Source organism: Moschus berezovskii, chromosome 6 (assembly GCF_049115385.1).
Source record: "Moschus berezovskii isolate FMDL1 chromosome 6, NW_MosBer_1.0, whole genome shotgun sequence".
In the NCBI taxonomy this organism is placed as follows: Eukaryota; Metazoa; Chordata; class Mammalia; order Artiodactyla; family Moschidae; genus Moschus; species Moschus berezovskii.
Genome location: NC_142465.1, coordinates 117,635,773 through 117,658,663, shown reverse-complemented (window position 1 = coordinate 117,658,663; position 22,891 = coordinate 117,635,773). Strand labels below are relative to the sequence as shown.

Sequence of the window (22,891 nt, the reverse complement as noted above, 5' to 3'; positions counted from 1 at the left end):
GTTTTTAAAATTTGGCACTAAGTTCAAACCCAAACCTGAATATCTTACAGAACCATGCTGCTGTGAGAAAGCAAAATATTTAATCCAACAACTACTTTGGTTTCATTCCTTTCAACTCGACTGTGATCTAGAGAAAAACAGGCAACTAGAAATATTAACACTTCAGCATTTATCATTACAAAGGTCCTTGTCTCGGTGCTCTGAGGAGACGCACTGGATTTTGTAGGTGAGTCTGTCGGTCAGGTAAGCCCAGACAATTCCCGCCATGTGGCTTATATGACATCAGCCTCTGGGCTTGCCGCAGACGCAGAGGTAAGCGCTGTTGGCAAGTCACTGGCGGCAGGATAAGCTCTTGACTTTATGTGTTTACAGCAAGCCAGCCTGGACTCCCGTGACCTACAGAAAAATACGAGGAGGCAACCCACGTACCTCTGTAGAGCAATCAATGCATCTGAATCACCCCTGGGGTGTTCTAAGAACATTTTATTGTCACATTTAACACCAGTTCACTGATGCTTCACTCACTGTCCCGAGTTTCTCTTTCAACTCCCCACCTATGTTCCATTACAATGTTAAGAATAAGATTTTCTTGTTATGTAATTGTGCCAAGGACATAGAAGCTAGAGGTCTTCTTCCCTGGTGGTTCAGTGGATAGGAATCTGCCCGCCAGTGCAGGGGACACAGGTTCAATTCCTGGTCCAGGAAGATCCCACATGCCACGGGACAACTACGGAAGCCCTTATGCCCTAGGGCCCTTGCCCTGCAATAAGAGAAGCCGCTGCAATGAGAGACCCAGGCACTGCAACGACGGAGTAGCCCCCTCTCGCTGCAACTAGGGAAAGCCCAAGAGCACCAGTGAAGACCTAGCACAGTCAAAAATAAAATAATTTTTTAAAAGAATATAAAACACGGATCTAGCTCCATATGTGTGCTGTGTGCTCACTCAACTCCTCTGTGGGATTCTCCAGGCAAGAATACTGGACCAGGTTGCCATTTCCTCCTCCAGGGGATCTTCGCTACCCAGGGGTCAAACCTGTGTCTCCTGCATCCCCCGCATTGCAGGAAGATTCTTCACCACTGAGCCACCAGGGAAGCCCCTATTTCAATACAAAATGAGTGAAATGTACAAATGGCATGTAGCCAGAATTCAAACAAATTGCAATTTGTAGGAATTTGTCTGCTGTGTTCACGTTAAGCCTGAAATGGTCCCAGTTTATTGATCGATGTACTTTGTGTATTCCCTGACGTTCAGGCCTGGTGTGGATGGTGGGTGTGGCTTTGAGCCTCTGAGTCAGACCTGGTCTTGAGGCCTGGTTCTGCCATTTATTAGTTTGTTCGCTGGAACAAACTGACAGTGGCTCCTTGGACCTTTGCTTCCTAGTGGATAAAAAGGGGATTGATTTTATTTGCCTCGGAAATAATAAGTGCTACTGCCCACCCCGGCTGGTTCTTGCTCCAGCTCTGACCGTGTTTTCTTCCCCAGGAGGGGGCCTAATCCTCCACGCAGCTGGTGACTTCCACCCTCCGCTTCTGATCACAGCTTTTCCACCCACCAGTTCTTCCAATCCAGGTTCTCTGTTATGTTGCCTGGTTTTGGAAAGGGTGGAGTCCCTGGCTGGGAATGTGATCGCAGCCTGAGCGCAGGGGAAGTTGAATCACGGAGGGGAGAAGTCAGCGAGCCCGTGGCCAGGTTGCTAAGCGAGAGCAAATGCCCATTAAATATATTCATATCAAATATTGACAGTGACATAAGTGATGTCATGTTCTAGAGCAGATGTTTCCTCTGAATACTTCCAGTACACACACGGGGAGGAAGTACGTGGTGTCCGAAGCAGGGCTTGGGACACCGCCGGGCTATAAACAAAGACTGTGAGGTCACTGGGCCCAGGCCTCCAGCCGTGGTGTCCCCCTTTGCAATCATCTGGGTTAACAATTTCTGTTTTCTTATCAGCTCCCATTACTTTTTTCCATTTGATAAGGTTGAGGGGTGAAGGACAGGTCCCAAAGTCTGAAGGCCGTAGCATCTGATCAATTTCAGGATAATTCTATTTGATTTTCCCCAGAGGAAACATCATTTGCCTGCTTCCTGCACGGGCTGCTCCCCCAGTATTTTTCAGCAGGTGCTCAAGCCCAAAATGAAGGAGTCCTTCTACCTGTCCCCACCTCCCAGCCCAGCAGTCCCCAAGCCTGGTGGCAGGCTCCTCAATGGGACCCCTGCCTGAACCACTGCTCGAGCCCCACTGAACTCGGCCCTCAGCCCCTCCCATACAATCGGACGGCACCCCCCACCCCCAAAGGATTTTCCTGACCTGTGGCCATTTCCCCTAGCATAAGGCGGCTTTTCAGTGCACCCCACAAAGCCTCCCGTGCTTGGAAAAACCTGGAGGCTCTCCAAACATGGTATTCACTGGCCCCAAACTCACCTGACTTGTCTCTGCCTGGGTCAGCTGTCCTCCAGGACACTGGCAGGGTGCATTTTCACCTCTAGGTCCATTTTCCAGCTCGGCGGCCTCTCCAGCCAGCCAGGGGAGGTGCTTCCCTGGTCTCCCCAGCCTCAGGCCATCAGCCTCCTATGGTCCAGGGAGGCAGGTGAGCATCTGCTGCAGGGACCCTGGCCATCTGGCCTCTGGGCTGGCACCTGGCACTGCCCAGCGACCATTGCCCACAGGGTGTCCTTTTGTGACACTTACCAAGAGCTGCGTCCAAGTGGGGTGCCCTGGGGCGTTTCAGGATCCCTGCGGGGCAACAGGAACACCATCAGATTTTGCTTCCTGTTTCTCACTAGGCAGACTAGTGCTTCTATGGACACAATCGCTGATGTAGGTTGGGGGTGACTCTTCGGCCTAAAGGACAATAAAGGCACTGACCTGGTATTTCTGCTGATACAAGCCCACAGCCCCCCGGGCTGCCCTGGTTCCGGTGTCTGATTCAGGGCCGTTCTCCACGCTCCTCTCGCTCACTTTTTCATTCCCGTTGGGAACTGAGTCTTTGGGGGTTCCGCCTCCTGAATTTGGCCCCGTCTGTCACCACTGCTCCCATTAATTCCACCATGCCTCTTTCCCCCAACTGCAGCCAGCGCCTCCCCACTCCCCCACTCCCCCACTCCGGGAGCTGCCTTTCAGATGTTTCAGGTGCAGCTGGGGCTCCTCCAGGGGTGAGGGTGGGCGGCAGAGAGGTGACTCCACGGGTTCCCTCCTGCTGAGGGTCTCTGTTGTGGCCAGGACACCAGGCAGCTCATGCTTCGGGATCCTATTCCCATTCCGCTGGAAGGGCGAGCCGGGCTGTCACAGAGCTCCAGGTGGCCTCCTGGAGTGAGGGTTGTGGCTCCCCATTCACCTTCTGTCCCGAGCCTTAGGCGCGACAGCAGAGGGTGCGGGGTGAGAAATGACACCATAAAAGGGGCCCACAGGGGCTTCCCGGGTGGTCCAGGGGCTGGGACTCCATGCAAGCAGTGCAGGGCCTAGGCTCCCTCTCTGGTCAGGGGACCAGACCCCACGTGCCAAGACTGATTGTTCATGTGCTGTGATGAAGCTTGAAGGTCCCACGTGCGGCAGCGAAGACGTGGAGCCGCCAAATATATAAGTGAATGAAGGAGCGGCTCCACAGGGGCGCCTGGGGCTGGAGAGACCGCGGGCGCTGAGTTCTGTCTGCTGACCTTGTCCCCGAGGAGGAAAAACCAGACCTGACAGCCGGGAGTAGGCCTGGCCCTCAGAGCTTGGTGTTCTCCTGCGGAACGTAAACAATCACACAGACGGGCAGCCTCAGACCAGGCCACCGTGTGACCGATCAGCAAGAGAGAGCCCATCCAGCACTGCGTCTGAACCCCAACAGCAGCATCCACATCACCCAAGCCGAAGGATGACCACGCTTCCCCTACCCTGTCCTGGCCACAGAACTGACTTCCCCCAATCACCGTTGTCACCTGTCCCGAGGTCCCCCCCTGCACCACCACCGCAGACGAGGTTTACTGAGACACCTGGTCACAGAATCACCCGCCCTTCCTCCGAGCAGCCAATCCAGGGCAAAGCCCACCTCCCCAGACCCACCTGTCAGCCAGTAACACCTTCCCCCCAACAAGCCCTGATGTCCCAGGCCATTCTCCTAGGCAACAGACAATTCACCCACCTGTCCCCCATGGGGGCGTTGTTCCTGGTCTTTGACTGAAGGACAGAAGATGATGAAAATCTTTAATGATTTAGCATGGGAGATTTCACTAATTTTGATGCCAGTGAGTGAGTCAAGTCGCTCAGTCGTGTCTGACTCTTTGCGACCCCATGGACCTACCAGGTTCCTCTGTCCATGGGATTTTCCAGGCAAGAATACTGGAGTGGGTTGCCATCTCCTGCTCCAGGGGATCTTACCGACCCAGGGATCGAACCCAGGTCTCCCGCATTGTAGGCAGACGCTTTACCATCTGAGCCACCAGGGAAGTCCCAGTTTTGACGTGTCTGGGTTTGAAGAAAGATTGGTTCCTTCCTCAAGGCTGGCAGAAGCCCTGTTCAGTCTTAGAAACAGATAAACACATTTTTCTCTTTAGATGGTGCCGCAGGTACTGTGAGTGGGGAGGCAGTAGCAGAGGACCCCTTCCCTGCCACCTCCCCCCTAACTGCACCATCTTAGGAAGGAAGCTGGCCTCCGGTGTCCCTGCCCAGGAATGCGGCCACCTCCCTTACTGGCAGGTAAGGGGAGGGGAAAACCAGGTAGGCCCAGGTGCAGCTGGGGACAGGAGTATAGTTCTTTAACTTTTTGAAATTACATTTCCCACAGAGCCTTAAGGGACTACTAAATTAAAAATGAACAGCAGCAAGGACAGCCAGCCCCTAACTTGAGAGACAGAGTGCTTGCTGCCCAGCCCTTCCTGGTGGGAGGGGGTGACTCCCCAAGGTCACACAACCAGGGAGGGCAGAGGCTCGCTGGGACCCGGTGCCCGTGACTTCTCATCCATCTCTTCACAACGCCCCGTGCTGTCTCCTGTGGAAAAGGCAGGGGAATACCAGGTCACCATGGGACTCAGGGGTTGAATTGGAGACTATAAAATCAACAGACACTGGTTGTCACTTGCCATTCAGAAGGCCTGGAGGGACTTTCCTGGTGGTCCAGAGGCTAAGACTCCTCGCTTCCAGTGCAGGGGGCGGGGAATTAGATCCCATATGCTGCAACTAAAGACCCGGCATAGTCAAATAAATAAATAAAAGTAAACAAGAAAAAAAAAAGTTTTGGGAAATTGGAAGGCGCACCAAGGAGAGCGCAGGGGGTAACGGCACGAGGACAGGATCTGGTATCAGAAGACCCACGCCCACTCCCTGCTTGGCTGCTCACTTGCTGTGTGACTCTGAGTTTTGCTTTCTCATCTCCTCGGTGGAGATTAAAATCTCAGCCCCATCTAGCTCACAAAGCCATCGCAAGAAGGGAAGAGGAGGACTGCAACAGTGCCAAATCCGTACTGTTGTCGTTCAGACTCAGCTGCTGTCAGGTCCGACCCTTTGCGACCCCATGGACTGTAGCCCACCAGGCTCCTCTGTCCTCCACTATCTCCCACAGTTTACTCAAATTCATGTGAGTATTGGTTGACATTTTCTGCTGTCACGTTAGTTTTAAGACCGGGGGCCTGCCCCCTAGGAGTTCACAGACTGTTTCTTGTAAGAACAATGAAAGAGGCAGCTTAGGCTCAGTGCCAGAGAAGTGGCATAGGTAATGCATACCCCAGTGGGCTGGGTGACCTGGGTCATTTCCTTGAGGTGTCTTTTTTTCCTTTGGAGAAAGATCTTTAATTGCTTTACACAGCAGTAGAAAGTATGTATTATACATTGCATGTATGCAGGCTCAGCCAATAAGGCATGTTTAGCTCTTTTGCAGCCCCATGGACTGTAGTCCTCCAGGCTTCTCTGACCATGTATTTTCCAGGCAAGAATACTGGAGTGGGTTGCCGTTTTCTACTCCATCCTTGAGGTGTCTTGAAGAATGAGTGGACACTGGAAGGGGTGGGGCAGGGGGATAATGAGAGATGATTTCAGAAAGAGGATTCAGGGCCAAATTATGAAGGATCTTGGATGCCAGGCTCAAGAATTTGGCACTAGGGAGCCATTGAATGTTTTTGAGGAACAGTGTGACAGGGAGATGCTCTTAGAGATGTAACTCTAAGGGGTGGTTCAGAAGATGATCGGGGTGGGAAGAGGCTGCAGGGAAGCACAGAAGGGAAGAGCTGAGGGTGTGAACTGGAGAGAATATGGGGTGGGAGGACTGAGCAAAGAGGTGGCTTCACTGGGTGGTAGGTCTTGAGAGCCAGGAGCAATTCTCAGTTGACCAGCAGGGGGCGTGTGTGTAAAAGGGGGTTGAACCTTTAAAATGAATTAAGTAAACCTTGCCAAGTTATGTTAACTATTTTTCCAAGAGCTGTTCAGTGAGGTCATATCATTTATGGCTATGAAATAATACTGTTTCCAAGTAACAACTGTGTATCGAGAAAGTCACTGGTTTGCTTCAGTTTCTGAATCTTGTACTCAGAATAAGCATAAAAATAATTCTGGACTTCCCAGATGGTCCAGTGGCTAAGAATCCACACTCCTACTGCAGGGGACCCCGTTCAACCTCTGGTCATGGAACTAGATGCCACACGCTGCAACTAAGACCCAGCGCAGCCAGATAGATATAAATAAATAAATATTTTTTAAGAAGAAAATAAATCTACCAGACTTATAGGCAGTCTTCTCATACACAATCTTCCCCCAGGCAGAAATGTCTCCACTGCACCCAGAATTCCCCTGCTTTTCCACTGTTGTTCAGTCGCTAGGTCGTGTCCAACTCTGGGACCGCATGGACTGCAGCACGCCAGGCTTCCCTGTCCCTCACTGTCTCGCAGACTTTGCTCCGACTTACGTCCATTGAGTTGCTTGTCCACTAACCAGGGATGGAGCCCCAGTCTCCCGCCTTGCAGGCAGATTCTTTGCTGACTGAGCTACCAGGGAAGAAACTCTCCATTCAGCCGCCCAGTACCAAAGGGGCGCTCGTGGTTTACAGCGCTGGGCGCTGGGTCACACCCCTGAGCAGGACAGAGAAGGAAGTCCTTGCCTGCAGAGCTCAGACTGAGAGAGATGAAAAAGGAACATTCCCAGAGATGGGTGAGATCAGAGGGCAGGCTGCTCCGGTGGACCTTCGGAGGGGCCGCGAAGAGCCTGGAAAGAGCTGACTGTGACCCGGCAGGGGTTTTGGATGGGTGGGAGGCAGGGGTTGAGAGAGCCAGCTCTCTGGGCTGTGTCTGAATAGAAATGCTCAGGATTACAGGGCCAATAGGATCTGCTGGGGGGATGGGAGGGCTGGTTGCTGGGCACAGGTGATTTCTCCTGGTCTGGAAGGAGCTCAATCCCCAAAGTGGGACTTGGTGACATGTCTGGGCTGCTCAGGTCAGGCTGGGCCCCTCACCACAAGCTGGCCCAGTGGAAACCCTTGAAGATGTGTTTCAGCAAGAAGAACCATGAGGGACTTCCCTTGTGGTCCAGTGGCTAAGACTCCGTGCCTGATGCAGGGGGCCTGGGTTCAAACCCTGGTCAGGGAACTAGATTCCTGTGTGCTGTAAATAAAAGATCTCTTTTCCTGCAACAAAGATCCTGCACGTGGCAATGAAAGACCCCTCGTGCCACAACTAAGGCCCGATCCAGCAGAATCAATGAATTTTTTTTTTTTTTTAAAAAGAACCAAGAGCTTCAGAGGCTGAAGCTGGGTGCTGTCTGGTCACTTTCTTCCCTTAGTCTTGCCGTTTCAGTTCTTCCTTTGATTGCACGAAACACCGCGTGTCTCCTTCCTGTGACTCCACTACTATTTTTAGTCAGCTACACACAGTCGGCCACAGTTCAAAGAATTTTAACCTGTACAAGTTCATTCAGGTTACAGTCTGGAGAACAGAAGGGAGAAGGCTCATCTAGACTATAGATGGTAGTGTTTGGGAGAGCAAAGAGGTGTTTGGAAGTAACGTTGGCAGGACCTGGCGGGGAGGATGAGTGAGGAGAGGACATGAGAACTCAGGTTTCTGGAAGGAGGGCTGAAGGGGAGATGATGACTTTAATTTTAGAGATGTTGAGCTTGAGGAATCTTGGAGCCACTCCAGCAGGATGTCAGGTTGGCACTCAAGGATCTTCAGTTGCACTGTGACACAGAATCGAGGACCCATGGCATGCAGCTGGGAAGGGATGCTCCCGGAAATTGTCCAAGGGTGGGGGCCCCAAGGAACAACAAGAAGAGGGTGGGAAGGAGCAGGCAGAGGAGCGAGGCCTCTCACGGAAGGCTCAGCATCTCAGGGAAGCCGAGTGACCAGAGCTCCATGCGATCGCTGAGCTCAGTCTTGAGAGGGGCTCTGGGACTTCACAAGCAGGGGCTGTGATGGGCCTGGTGACAGCAGGGTCAAAGTGTGGCAGGGAAATCCAAGAGGTAGTGGATCAGCCGTGAAGGCGAGTCTTCCAAGCAGGGGGTTACGGAGAGAAGTGAGAGAGGGAGGCTCAGAAGGGTTGTGCCCCCAGCTGAAGGCTATTACTTTTTGTAGGTGTCCTTCCTTCCTTCCCTCCCCCGTTCCACCCATTGGCTGCTCACCGTGTACCTTAGCTGTTTGAGGTCCTGGGGACACTTTGCTAAACAAGATGGGTCCGTCCTGGTTATCACGGAACATAAAATCTAGTCGGTGCTACAGGAGAAAGAATCTTTCTTGAACAGTTTTATTGAGGTCTAATTTACATACCAGGGCTTCCTTGGTAACTCAGTGGTAAAGAAGCCACCTGCTAATGCGGAAGACCCGTGTTCCCTCCCTGAGTCAGGAGGAGCCCCTGGAGAAGGAAATCGCAACCCACTCCAGTATTCTTGCCTGGAGAATCCCTTGGACAGAAGAGCCTGGCAGGCTACAGTCCACGGGGTAGCAAAGAGTCAGACACGACTTAGTGACTAAACAACAATAACATCAATTTACATATTATATACTTGTGTTTAGTCGCTCAGTCATGTCCAACTCTTTTCGACCCCATGGATTGTAGCCCACCAGGTTCCCCTGTCCATGGGATTCTCCAGGCAAGAATACTGGAGTGGGTTGCCGTTCCCTCCTTCAGGGGATCTTCCTGACCCAGGGATCAAAGCCAGGTCTCCTGCACACTCATTTTAAGTGTATAATTCAATGATCTCCAGCAAATTTACAGAGTTGTACAGAGATCATCAAAATCCAGTTTAACAACATCTTCATCACCCCCAACAAGACCTCTCAGGCCCATTTGCAATAACTCCGTACTTGCACTTCTAGCTTCCAGCAACCGCTAATCGACTCTCTGTTTCTGCAGACTTGTCTTTCTCGAACATTTAATATAAATGGAATCTTATAGTATTGGGATTTTGGTTGGTTTGTTTGCTTCATCTTGTTTCTTCCCCTTAGCATCACACTTTTGAGGTCCATGCATGTTGCAGTGTATCTCAGCATTTCATTTCTTTTTATTCATGAATGATATTTCATCATATGACTAGATACACCGCATTCTACTTACCCATTACCAAGTAGATGACATTTGAGTTGCTTTCACTTCTTAGTCACTGTGAGTAATGATGCTGTGACCATTTGTGTATAAGTTTTTATATGGACAAGTGTTTTCATTTCTGTTGGGCGGATATGTAGGCTGCTAAGTCATAGGTGTGTATATGACTGTGTGTGTGTTATTTGCTCAGTTGTGTCCAACTCTTTGTGACACCATGGACTGTAGCCCACCTGTCTCCTCTGTTAATGGAATTTTCCAGGTAAGAATACTGGAGTGGGTAGCCCTTCCCTTCTCCAGCGGATCTTCCAGACTCAGGGATCAAACTCAGGTCTCCCAAACTGCAGGCAAATTCTTTACCATCTGAGCCACCAGAGAAACCCAGGCCATAGGTAAAGGCATTAACTTTTTGGGAAACTGCCAAACTATTTTCCAAAGCAATCACACCATTTTACATTCCTACCAGCAGTGTGTGAGGGTTCCGGTTTCTCCACATCCTGAATAACACATATTATTTCTCTTTTTAGTTGTAGCCTTCCTGTGGATGTGATGTGGGGTCTCATTGTGGCTTTGATTTGCATTTCCCTGAAGACTAATGATGTTGAGCGTCTTTTCATGTGCTGATGGACCAACCATTCCTCTGTTTTCTTGGTAGAAACGGTTTTAAAGAGGTGAATTTTCCATTCCCCCTAGGAGATTGGACTTTTCTGATTCTGTGGTAAAAAAGTTCTGTTGACTCTTCCATGAAAACTTCTCTGATTCTCTTGTCTACGCTGGTCTTCCTTTTCTCTTAAATTTTAAAGCAAAAGTCAGAGCATATCTGAGGCTTCAGGCCCTCCCAGAAAACTTCCCCTGTAACTTAAAATAAACTTATGTTCTAGTCTCGTTTCCCACCATGCTCTCCCTTCTGCCGTTTTGCAGGAGCTGTAGTGACCTTTGAGGATTTCACGTTCACCCCTGCCTCTGGGTCTTTGCACTGGCAGGCCCCTCTACCTGGAATTCCCTTCCCCTTGATCTCCACGGGGCCAGTTCCATCTGATCATTTGGAGCATTTTCTCAGAGAAACTTTCCTGATTATCAGTCTCTTATCATCTTTTTTGACTTTTTTCAAAGCACTGATTACTAGGCAAAGTTATCTTAGGTATTTCCTTGCTTTTTTACTTTCTCCATCACAAAACTATCAACTCCGCAAGGGCAAAACAGCCTCTGCCTGGCCCGGTAGGTATGGCACGTAGAGAATCTCAAGGAAAGAGGAGCCTAGAAGGCTACAATTCATGTGGTCACAGAATCCGGCACGACTGAGCAACTGAGCCTGCACACCCATTTCTGGAGAAGTCATTTCAGGGCCTGGGGAGGGAAGAGAGCAGGGTGCCTGTGCCAGCCCGGCACAGCTGGTGAGGAGAGGCCAGGCCAGGCTCCAGGAGCTGAGAGCTTATCCTCTGTTCACTGGCTGAGTTGTGAGTGTCCCTCCCCTCAGAGGGGCTTGTCAACTCGTTCACCACAGTGCCCAGAACAGTGGCCAGTGGGTGGTAGGTGCTCAGTAAGTCTTTGACTTCAAAGCCTGACTCTGGAATCTGAGTCTGGGGTGGAGGGGAGCCCCTGCACACTGACTGGCTGTGTGACCACGGATCTGCTCCTTCCCATCTCTGAGTCTGTTTCCTTGTCTTCACAGCGTGCCTGATGGCATAAGGGTGAAGGCCATCCTTCCTTGTCAGGTGGAAAGAGGTCGTGACTGAGCTTGTGTGCCTGGGCCTGGCGGCCCTGGTGGCTGTCAGGCTATTTCTAGCAGTGATGATGATCACACAGCTTTGTTCTTGGATCTGCCTCCTCTGTTCCTACTGCCCCCAGGGCAGCAGGCTCCAGACCCTACCCACGGGCTTGCGGAGGAGAGCTGGAGAGCGGGGAACATGGGCGAGTGCCAGGGGAGGGTGATCAGGCAGAAGCCTGGGTTGGATGAAAGCTAAGTCACAGCCATAAAAACTGGGGGAGGGGGGTGTCACGGTGACATCATGTCCACTTCCTGACATGAGGGTGCCACGTCTCATGTCTCCAGGCGACTGAGCCCAAACAGTAAGGCTTTGAGAAAGCAAGGAAACCAGAGGAGAGACGAATGGAAAATTTAAATGAACAGCCACCCAGGAATCCCTTCAGCCTGGAAGCATCTTTGGAACACCAGCTCCAGCACCTGGAAAGGCCTGTCCCTTGGCCTGTAGTAGGTTTCCTACTTGCAGATATGGTAGGAAACCTTTGGGCCTCCTTCTTCCCCAGCCATTCAGGCCCCGTCCCAGCCTCACAGTTCTGCCTGGGGACCACAGTGCTGGTCCTACGATACGACATCCTCTCCTCCCTATCCCCACCCATCGAAAGCCTGCACATTCCTGAGACCCAGTTAAAGCTCCACGTCCTTGAGGAGTTACACCGCCTTCTGGGGCAGCGCCCGGCACTCTCATCGGCCTGCCCTTGCTGCTTCAGTTCCCTCTTAACTCACTCTCAACTCTCTCTCCTCTCACTAAATCATCCTGCCCTTTCCCCCAGCTTGAGTGTGAGTCTGGGGGCCTCAAACATTTTCATACGACTCCTCACATGTTTATCCAAATTTCTCATACATGTTCTTTCTGATCTCAGAGTTCAATGACACGATAAAAACAAAACACTTCCTTACTGGAAAAAAAAAAAAATCACCATTCCTTGATATTTCCCCAAACGAGAGCTTATTCTTGCTGTTCCATCATTCAGTTGTGTCCAACTCTGTGACCGCACGGTCTGCAGCACACCAGGCTGCTCTGTTCTTCACTGTCTCCCGGAGCTGGCTCAGATTCATGAACATTGAGTCAGTGATGCTATCCAATCATCTCATCCTCTGTCATCCACTTCTCCTCCTGCCCTCAATCTCTCCCAGCATCAGGGCCTTTCCCAATGAGTCATCTCTTCATATCAGGTGGCCAAAGTATTAGAGCTTCAGCTTCAGCATCATTCTTTCTAATGAATACTCAAGGTTGATTTCCTTTAGGATTGACTGGTTTGATCTCCTTTCTGTCCAAGGGACTCTCAAGAAGTCCCTTGGACTTCTCCAGCACCATAGTTCAAAAGCATCAGTTCTTCAGTACTCAACCTTCTTTATGATCCAACTCTCACATCCGTACATGACTACTTGGAAAACCATAGCTTTGACTAGATGGACCTTTGTCGGCAAAGTGATATCTCTGCTTTTTAATACATTGTCTCAGTTTGCCATAGTTTTCCTCCCAAGGAGCAAGCATCTTTTAATTTCATGGGTGTAGTCACCATCTGCAGTGATTCTGGAACCCACAAAGAAAAAATCTGTCACCGTTTCCACCTTTTCCCCTTCTGTGCACCATGAAATGATGGGACTGGGTGCTATGACGTCAGTTTTTTGACTGTTGAGTTTTAAGCCAGCTTAAGCCTATGACCTTGACCAAGTCATCTTACCCCCTGAGCCTCAGTTTCCCGAAGTGCAAAGTGGAGTTGGTGTGAGGAAGCAGGAGTTCTTGTCTGTAAAGCACCATCGTGGGACTGTCCCCATGGGAAGGGGGCCTTTGGGTGGCAGCTGTGACTGGCATTGAGGGCTGGGAGAAGTCAGGGCCAGTTCATCCCCTCGGGTCCTCCCCGCGCACCAGCAGGTGGAGTGTCCCAGCAGGTGCAGAGTGAAGACTGCAGATGAGGGAGTGATAGCAGTCTCCCAGGCCTGGTCCGCGGGAGGGCCTGGCTCAGGGTGCCTGCTGTCTGGGCACCCAACAAGAAAGCTGTGACCTGTAATTAGCAGGGCTGGGCTTGGCGGGCTGGCTGTCCCCAGGGCCCACATGATACTTCCATCAGCCTCAATGAGTGTTGGGTGAAATCTGAAACCAGCCACGGGCTGGAACCAGTTACACAGAGAACACTTGTCACAACAGGAAGGGTGTGTTCAGAGGGACAGTGGGAGGAGCCTTGGCCCTGCTGTCTTACATCCCAGGCCACCCAGGAGGGGCCAGGACCCACACACTCAGAGGACGACTCCCAGGAGCAGGTCCTTGGCTGGACACCCTTGATCTTGGTCTTGAACTGTCAGGAGGGACGTTTCCCTCCCGCCTCTAAGGATCTGCCTGTGCTCCACCACTTCAGGCTGACAACCCTGCACTCATGGCTCCCATGACTTGCCCTTCAGACGTGTCCTTCCAAGCCCTGCCCTGCCTATCTTTCAGAGTCTGCTGAAATGTTGCTTTCCTTGGGAGCCCTCTGGGACCCCCAGGGCACTGCTTGGGCCCTTCAAGATCATTGTTCACAGGCTCCCCCCTCTGGCCCCACTAGCATGAGTTGCTGGACAGTGGAGAAAATGTTATTTTTCATTTATGCTCAGCTCAGTACCTGGTATCCCGTGTCTGCTGTGTCAGAGGGAGAGAGAGACTTGATGTAGGGAAGAAGGAAGGAGTCAGAAAGCCCAGGTTTGAGAGGATCTTTGGCCCTGATGGGTGGGAAACCTCCAGCAGCTCACCTGGCTTCCCTGGGCCTCTGCTTTCTCACCTTAGGAAGACTCTCTTGCTCATCCTTCAGGGTCTTCCGGCTTTGTTGTTCTGTGGTCCCCAAAGCAGCCTCCTCCTGCAATCTCTCCCACCCACCCCACTCCTTGCCCAATACTGCACTTCAGTGTGAAATCATCGCCCCTCTGCCTGTTACCCAGCTGACCACACATTCTGAGCTGCTGTCCATCAGTCCTTCTCCTAGAGAGGAACAGGAACTGTCCTTTGTCACACACTCCTGCCTCGTGGTATACACAGCTCCACTCAGATGGTTCAAAACCCATCCAGGATCCACCCTGGCAGGCTCTGGTGTGGGTCAACCATTTGCTGCTCAGACCCAGAGAAAGTAGCTGACCACGGGCAGTCCACCAGGCATAGGAACTGCTTGAACTTGACCTGGGGTTGGCCCCTCCCACCCCCGGCCCCTAGTGGGGCTGTCTGGATTGGAGGCTGGCTTTCTGGCGGGTCTCAGACTTGGTTGTAGGCTCCCACCGAGTGAAAAGAGTGGACAGGAGGTGAGGCGGGGGCAGGAACAGGAGCCCGGGAGGAGCAGAGGGCCGTAGGAGTGGGAACAGGGCAGCAGGGTGGGGTGGCCTGTGCTCTGGAGGGATGGTGCCCACATTCCTTAGTGGGTGATAATGCCAGTGGGCCTGGCACTCAGCTGGGCGGGAAGTCCGTCTTCCCTGCATCACGTCCACTCTCGGGAGCAGCACCTGTGGCTCTGCTTCTTGTGGGGCAGGGAGTGCAGAAGAGGGAGAGGGAGCTGGCATGTCTGCTGGGGCCTGCCAGGCTCCCCCCTCCCCTTTATAGATGAGGATGTGCCTGACCTGACCGTGTGGCCTGACGCCAGCAGCATCATTGGTCGGGCAAGTGTCTCTGTTGCACTGGGCACCGTGCAAATCTTTTTCATCTATTAAGATGCTGAATTCCTCTACCCCTCCCACCCCATCTAGTAGGGGTTAGCCACTCTTTCCCTGTCCAAACGAGGACACTGAGGCCAGGAAGTGAGGTGACACGCCCAAACCTGTAAACCTAAACCTGCTTTAAAAAAAAAAAGAAAGAAAAGAAAGAAAAAATGCTGCAGAAACAAAGCAAAAAAGAACATGAACCCCTGAGCCTTTGAGTGAGTCCTAGGCTTGATTAATTACTGGGGGTGGGGATGGAATCCTTTTTTAGCAAAAGGTAAAACTGGACCTCTGGTGCTTAGACCTCTCCTCTTTTCCTCTGCCACCAGGAAAGGATTGGGACCCAATTAAATGTTTAACCAGAGTCAGAGTGGGAGCCCGATTGTGTAGAGTCACGTACAATCCCAAGCCCTGGCTGGGGAGGGAGCCCAAGTCCAGCCCACCTGGAAGTGCCCATGCCCACCCAGGTGAGATGCAGACACCTCCAAGGCAGAGCCCCTGCCTAGCGTTCCCGGATGGTAATTCAGCAAGTCAGGCACACACACACAGATGAAGGTCACTTCTGGTCAGCAGAATCTTTGGTAATAGCTGGTCGAACAGCCCTTGATGGCTCCCCACTGCCTCCAACTGTGATTTCCAATCCTCTTTATGTTTTTTAATGGTGGGAGTCTTTCCATAACATCCTATATGTAATCAATAGCAACATTTTCTTGCTGTCCGTTTATTTTATAAGTATTGGTGCAACTTCTTTTATAAGTTCAAGTTTGTAACGTTTAGGTATTTGATACAAAATTAACCAGCAAGAGCCACGTCACTCCAAATAAAAAGCATTCAGTACTGATCGCTCTGTTTGACTGTCCCTGGCCTGAGCTGCAGCACCCTGGATCTTCTGTCTTTGTCGTGGAGTGCAGGATCTAGTTCCTTGGCCAGGGATGGAACCTGGGCTCCTTGCATTGCAAGCCCAGAGTCTTAGCCACTGGACTACCAAGGAAGTCCCACAAATGTCACTTTTTGGATGAATATGCATTTTGAGACTGTTTCAGTTTTTTTAAAAAACAGTTTCAGTATCTAGGTGGCTTCCGCCCGCAATGCGGGAGACCTGGGTTCAATCCTTGGGTCGGGAAGATTCCCCTGGAGAAGGAAATAGCAACCCACTCCAGTATTCTTGCCTGGAAAACCCCATGGGCAGAGGAGCCTGGCGGGCTACAGTCCACAGGGTCGCAAAGAGTCGGACACGACTGAGTCACTTCACTTCAGTATCTAATTTTATTTTGTATCAAGGAAATCTGGATTCACATTAGTAGATAAGCATGATAACATCGTAAAGAAAAATCTTGTTTTACAATTTCAGGGTGACTTTCAGTTTATCTAATCCAGGAGCCTGAAAGGCATAAGATGAAACTTTGCATTCAGAATGGCATCACTGTGGTGTTCAGGACCTCATCCTCCGGAAATGCAGGGACTCAAGGAAGGAGTCCCTGAGGGAGTTCAAAGCTTTATCACATGGTAGAAAATACTTTACAATGTATCACATATGAAGTCTGGGCAGGACAGGTCTTCAGGCAGAGTTTCAAAACACCCAACTTGAAAGTATTGGTTTCATTGTTGATACTTTCTCCACTTTGGCACCAAGGGCAACAGTGTAACCCTGTCCGCTTAGAAAAAGTTAGAGTTATCAGTCAGCGCCCAGAACAGTGCTTCAGTACTCTTGCCTAGAAAATCCCATGGATGGAGGAGCCTCGTAGGCTGCAGTCCGTGGGGTCGCTAAGGGTTGGACTCGACTGAGCGACTTCACTTTCACTTTTCACTTTCACACACTGGAGAAGGAAATGGCAACCCACTCCAGTGTTCTTGCCTGGAGAATCCCAGGGACGGGGGAGCCTGGTGGGCTGCCGTCTGTGGGGTCACACAGAGTCGGACACGACTGAAGTGACTTAGCAGCAGCAGAGGCAGAAGAATCAACTGAGGGACTTGTGGAAAATGGGGTGATCCCAGCGCAGAGCATCCTGGAGATGCCCACTTTGGGAAATGCTGTCCAGATGATGCCGACCATATCCTGCTGACTTTGGAAGGGAGTGGTTTCCAGGCCCAGTTGTCTTGCCCAGAGGTGCTAACTGGAGTGTGGTAGGTATGAGGGGAGCCCTGGACTTGCTGGTACAGCTTTATGTGAGCAGATGTGCGCAGGCCAGCATGGAGCAAAACTAATCAAAGGAAGAAAGGCTGGGGTAGTTGCCTCTTAGTCAATGACACATTTATAAGGAATTCAGATCTTTACACAACTTGGCAGGGAGCACTTCATTCCAAGGTGTATCCAGAGACCTATTCCTCTGGCCCCAACAGTTAACACTCTGATATCTCCAGAGTATTAAGAGTTGGTGCACAGTACATGTTCTCATTTTGGTTTTTTTTAATCACATTTTTTTTTTTTTTGCAGTGAGCTTGGCTTGAGGGATCTCAGTTCCCAGGTTGGGGATCAAACCTTCAACCCCTGCAGTGGAAGCGTAGTCTTAACCACTGGACCACCAAGGGAGTCCCAATCACATTTTTTTTTTTTTTCCTGGGCTCAAACCATTTTAGCCAGGGGCTTCCGGAGAGGGTCAAAATGCTGGGAGGACAATGAAATCCGTAGTCCTTCTCCAGGCCATTTGCTCAACTTCTCAGCTGCTGAAAGGCCAATCACAAATTTTTAAAAAGAATAATTTTACAAACTGCAAAGAGGTCCTTGTAAAACACTTAACAGCCACTGACTGTACCAGCTGTGTCCTAAGAGCATCACAGGAGTGACCTCAAAAATCCTGGCAATTTCTCTAAACACTAGACTCGGTGATTATGCCCATTTTACAGTTGAGAAAACTGAGACATGGAGTGGCAAAACAGACTGCCAGAATTGCATGGCTATTTGCTGCTCAGCTGCATGCTCCAGCCAAGAAGAACCCACCTGTCTCCCTGGAGAGCAGGATCTCTTGCCTCTGGGCCTTTGCTCATCCTTTCCATTCACCTTGGCTCAGTTATATGTCACTGCCTTCAATATGGCAGGGTTTTCCCAGTGGCTCAATAGTAAAGAATCTGTCTGCAATACAGGAGACACAGGAGAGTCAGGTTCTATCCCTGGGCCAGAAAGATCTCCTGCAGAAGGAAATGGCAACCCGTTTATAGTATTCTCACCTGGGAAAACCCATGGACAGAGGAGCCTCGTGGGCTACAGTCCAAGGGGTCGCAAAGAGTAGGACACGACTGAGCACCTGAACACTCACACACTCATTATGGTGACCCTCCGGGAATCACTGGGAGGCCCTTTCTAGGTTTGATATCCTTGCTGAGTATTCCTGGAAGCAAGACAGGACTCAAGTCCATCCCACCCTGAATCCACCTTATCCCCTGTCCTGCACATTCTCTAAACATTGTAATTATCAATCAAATAAGTATCTATAACAGACTTTGAATTTTTTTCTTGGAAGATGTACCTGTACCACTGTACAATAACTGTATCTGGATATTTTAATTTTTTTGGAAACTGTTTTATTCTCTGTGAAACTATTTTTAAAATTATTTTATTCATTTGATTGGGCACAGTGGTAGGGAATCCATCTGCCAATGCAGAGGACGCAAGAGATGCAGTTTGGATCCCTGGGCCAAGAAGATCCTCTGGAGGAGGGCTTGGCAACCCACTCCAGTATTCTTGCCTGGAGAATCCAATGGACAGAGGAACCTGGTGGGCTACAGTCCATGGGGTCGCAAAGAGTCAGACATGACTGAAGCAACTGAGCACCATTTATTTGACTGCACCGGATCTTAGTTGCAACATGTGGGATTTAGTTCCCCAACAAGGGATTGAACCTGGGTCCTCTGCATTGGCAGTGTGAAGTCTTAGCCACTGAACCACCAGGGAAGTCCCTGTGAAAGTATGTTTTAACTTGGGCTGCCTGTTTATCCCAGTTGTTTAGTGGGAAATGGCTAATGGAGGACCTGTCAGCCTTTGCCCCAGACTTAGGTAATGAGCATGTTTTGCGAGAAGGGGGGAGCCAAATGACAGTGACAGAGCACAACTACATTAACTCATCAGATATCAAGCACCCACACCTGCACATCCAGAGCGGCTCCCCTTGCTTTCACCTGATTCGCCCCATTTACTCCTCCCCCTGTGTGGTGGTGGGCCCTGTCATCGCCCACGTGCTAAAAGCTGAGACACAGAGGTACAGAGAACGGCAGGGACTTGCTCAGGAGCAGAGGCAGGATGGAGCTTCAGGGCTGTTTGGATCTGATAGGAGGGGGCTGGATGCAACACTGTGAAATTTCTGTGGGGGTCAGAGTTGGAATGCTCACAGCATGGAAAGGAAAGCTCTCTTGGGAAAAATCCTCTGATAAGCTGTGGGGACAGGGGTGAGACTTAAAGAGCTGATCAGCGTCAAACTGCTGGGGAAAGAAATGATAGGAATTTTGTTTTTGTCTTTAGAAGAAAGGAGAGAGAAGAGAAGGGAGCCAGAGGCCACAGGCCTGCCTTGGTTAGGTGGCCAGGTAGTGGCCTCAGGGTCAAGAGGCCAAAAGGGCTCAAGAGGTGTCTTGTGTTGCCAGGCAGTGCCAGGCTTGATGCCTCCCTGTGGGGTCCAGGCTGCAGGAACCCCTGCTGGCCTCCCCAGTGCTTGGTGTGAAGGCGGACTGTGTGAGTGTGTGCAGTTGGAGAGAGCATGATGGCAAGGACCAGCAGGCACGTGGCAAAGTGCGGGAGGCTGGAGGGAGGGGTGACGGGGACTTGTTCAGAAACCATGTGAATGACTTTGGATCTTCACAGGGAAAGAGGTGCAAACCGCGATTTACCCAGATCTCAGAGGCCTGGGAGACCTCAGGTGATGACTGGGTTCTGTACACACGGTCCAGAGGCATTCTGGGTGGCAGAGTGGCCCCTGTGGACTGAGTCCTGGAGAATGGCCTGGACTTCTTGACAGTAGCTGGATCTGGCACAGCATGGTGGTGGCCTTTCTTTCCCTCTTTCTCAATGATTATTATCACAAGCACATTACAACCGAACAAATACTTGAGAAAGGGAAAAAAACCCCACTGTTTCTGTCCACTAGAAGTCCTTGTGCAAACACAGTAGCAGTTTTAAGAGTCCCCGCCATTTCCTATCCGGCTTTTCCTTTTAACATTTTAGTTTAAGCGTTTTTCCATATTGCAGCACCATCGTCCGGCTGAATTTCAAGGCGGTTGATTTGGAACCAGTACAGGCCTGGGGTACGGCTGACCCGGCTTCTGCCGTTTATTTTCTGTTTACCCCGTGTCGCCGCCCCCCTAGGAAGTTAGTTGGCCTGAGATCCCCAAACCTTCGCGTGAGCTCTGCACACGCGCGCGCACGACCACACACCACTCTGCTTTTAAAAACTAAGCCGCCTCAAATGAATCTAAGAAGCCCTGATGACACTGGCGTCTGTGAGTCGGAAAGGAAACTTTCAGAAAGACTACCTTCCCTGAATTCCCATTAAGCGCGGTGCCACCCTCCCTCGGCCCCCATCTCGGCGCGCCCGCAAAGCTGAAACACTCCTGGCTCCTGGGAGAAAGTCTCACGGACCCACAGTTTTGGAGCGACTCGGGGAAAGTGACCCCAACCGCCCTCTCATCAGCTAAGTAGACACGCCCCCTCCCTTGATGGACAGGCGAAGTCGCCAATGAGACCCGGGGGAGGTCCCTTTGGCTCGCTAGGGGGCGTGCCGCCTCGGCTCTCCTCCGGCCCATTCAGGGGAGCCGAAGGTGCCGTGGGGGCGGGGCCCGACGCTCAGCAGCCAATGGAAAGAGCACAGCGGGCGCGGCGGGGGCGGGGCGTTCGGGGCTGGCGGCAGGAGCGGCCGCGGCTGGGTTAGGGCAGGGCCGGGACAGCGCGGCCGGAGCGAGGGCGGGAGCCGTGGCTGGAGCCGGAGCGGGAGCCGGGCTTTTGGAGGCGCAGTCGCGGCCGGAGCGGGGAGCGCCGAGTGTCGGGAGACGAGCGGCTGCCCAGGTGAGGGGCGCGCCGCGACGGCTGGGGCTCCGCGGGGTGTGGGGGTGGGGGGACGGACGCGGGGCGCTTGTTGGCAGCGGGGCCCGCGCCCTGTCAGGCCGCGGCTGCGCCCCGCGCCCGAGGGCAGCCTCCGGGGCCGCGCCGCCCGCGCGCGAACTTCCTGTAGCTGAGGGAGCTGGGTGGGGGCCGGTGTTGAGCGGCGTCCGCGGGCCGAGGGGAGCGCCGGAGGGGACGTAGAGGGGCCTCCGGAGGGCGCGGGGGGCCGGGTTTCGAGGTGGGGTGCGGGGTCTGGGCGGGGAGCGGACGAGTCCTCCTCGGCTCGGCTGAGACAGAAGTTGCGGAGCGGGACCCGTGGAGGTCAAAGTGCTGCTGCCGAAGCTGGATGGAAGACTCTCTGAGGGACTTAGCGAGGGCTGCGGGGGTTCCCGGGGCGGTGGGGAGCGCAGGAGGAGGCGGCGGGCCGGTCGGCGTCACTTAGAAGGCAGGGCCGGGTCCTCGGGTGTCCTGGAGGGGAGGGGCGGCCAGGGCAGGCGGGACACTTATGCGGATGCGCTGGTTTGGGGCGCTTTGAAGACCGTCCTCCATTTCCTTCCTCCCCACCCTCCCTGTCCCTCACCCGGCTCTACATGGGGTGGGCGGGGGGCGGCGTGGGGTGCAAGCCCTTCTTTGTGAGCAGGTCCTAGGGCTGGGGGACAGGCAGGAGAGAGGCTGGGGGTGTTTGCCCCTCTGGCCCAAGGAGTCTTCCCAGATCACACTTTTTAGAAACGGGCGCTCCCTCCCTCCTCTGGGGTTTCCAGCCCGCTGGGCATCCGGAGAGGCCTGGGATTGGAGAGGTAGTGATTTCTGCCGCTCTGTTTCAGCGGCTCTTTGGGTTTCAGCTTCCCCCGGAGGAGGTTGGCTTTCTTTTCAGACGGAGTTGGCCAGGGGGAGCGAGCTTTGCTGTCTCCTCGGGTCCCACACAGCTGCAGCCTTCGAGGGTTGGACACCTGAGGGAAGATGGCCTTCAGGTGGGGTCTGTGCACCATTCCTGGGTCTTCCCTTTCTCTCCTTTACCCCAGTTGTCCTGTGTTTCTGTGGTTAAGGCTGCTCTGAGTCTCCACGGCTACTCTTTACGCTGTTTACCAAACACTCCCTGGCTGTCCTGATGAAAATCAGGAGGCCAGCTCAGAGATTTTTAAACCTGGGCTACAAGCGGTGAGCTCACACCAGTTTTTTCCTTTCTCTGCGGTTCCTTCGTCCCCAGTGTTCCCAATATGCTGAAGATGGGCAGGTTGGAGCCCCGGGCAAGGGAACCAACCAGGTGGTCTCTGTTGAATGCCGGCCTTCCCCTTCCTGCCTGAAATTTCTTATTCCACTTGAATCACCAGCCTGCCAGCAGCCTCCCCATAGAGTCATTGAAGGGGAGCCACTACAACTGGGATTTCTCTTGAGTCATGTGGGAAACAATAATCTGTGTGCACTTAAACTTAATTCTAGAGTTTCACAATCTCCTTAGTGAGGTTATTTGAGATATGAGACCACTACATCAAAAACTTTTCTGTGCTGTTTTTCTCTTGACAATCGTCTGAGAGCTTTAAAGAAATTGGCCATGAGGCTGATAATATTTATTACGTGGGAAAGGAACGAAGCACAGAAGAACAGATGAGAGATTAGGTCTGTACTCCGAATTCACTTTTTGGGAGAAGAATGTAAACTCATTTGAATGGAAATGTCATTCTTAACTCACACTGTTGGGGAACTGGAACTTTATTATTTTTAGCCTCAAGTATGTAAGATATAGGTCATAAGATTTAAATAATCTAAAAGTAAGCATGTATAAAAAGCAATATCTGGGTTTTGAACACAGCTTGTTGCTGAAACATATAGCTGGCTTTCCCCAGTCCTGGATGCCCAGTCCAGATTTCTGATAGCCAGGCAGTTTCTGGAGTGGTAGCTGAGGGGCTTTTGTCTTTAAATTTTCTCATTTGTTTATCCACTTGGAAGTCT

The 22,891-nt window shown here is 51.8% G+C and overlaps 1 protein-coding gene and 1 long non-coding RNA gene across 3 annotated transcripts in view; one reads left to right on the top strand and one right to left on the bottom strand.

Annotated features, from left to right (window-relative positions):
• LOC129536821 (uncharacterized) lies at positions 1-3,302 on the bottom strand. Its single transcript, XR_008681875.2, has 3 exons — positions 2,691-3,302; positions 2,424-2,570; positions 1-396 (listed from the first exon to the last, which is right to left on the bottom strand). It is a non-coding gene; the product is annotated as an uncharacterized LOC129536821 (long non-coding RNA).
• Positions 3,303-20,751: 17,449 nt separating this feature from the next.
• PACSIN2 (protein kinase C and casein kinase substrate in neurons 2) overlaps positions 20,752-22,891 on the top strand; it is a 110,082-nt gene continuing 107,942 nt past the window's right edge. For both annotated transcript variants that reach the window (XM_055396493.2, XM_055396490.2), the window contains exon 1: positions 20,752-20,905. The gene's annotated coding sequence lies outside the window, so the exon portion shown is untranslated. The remainder of the gene's footprint in view (positions 20,906-22,891) is intronic.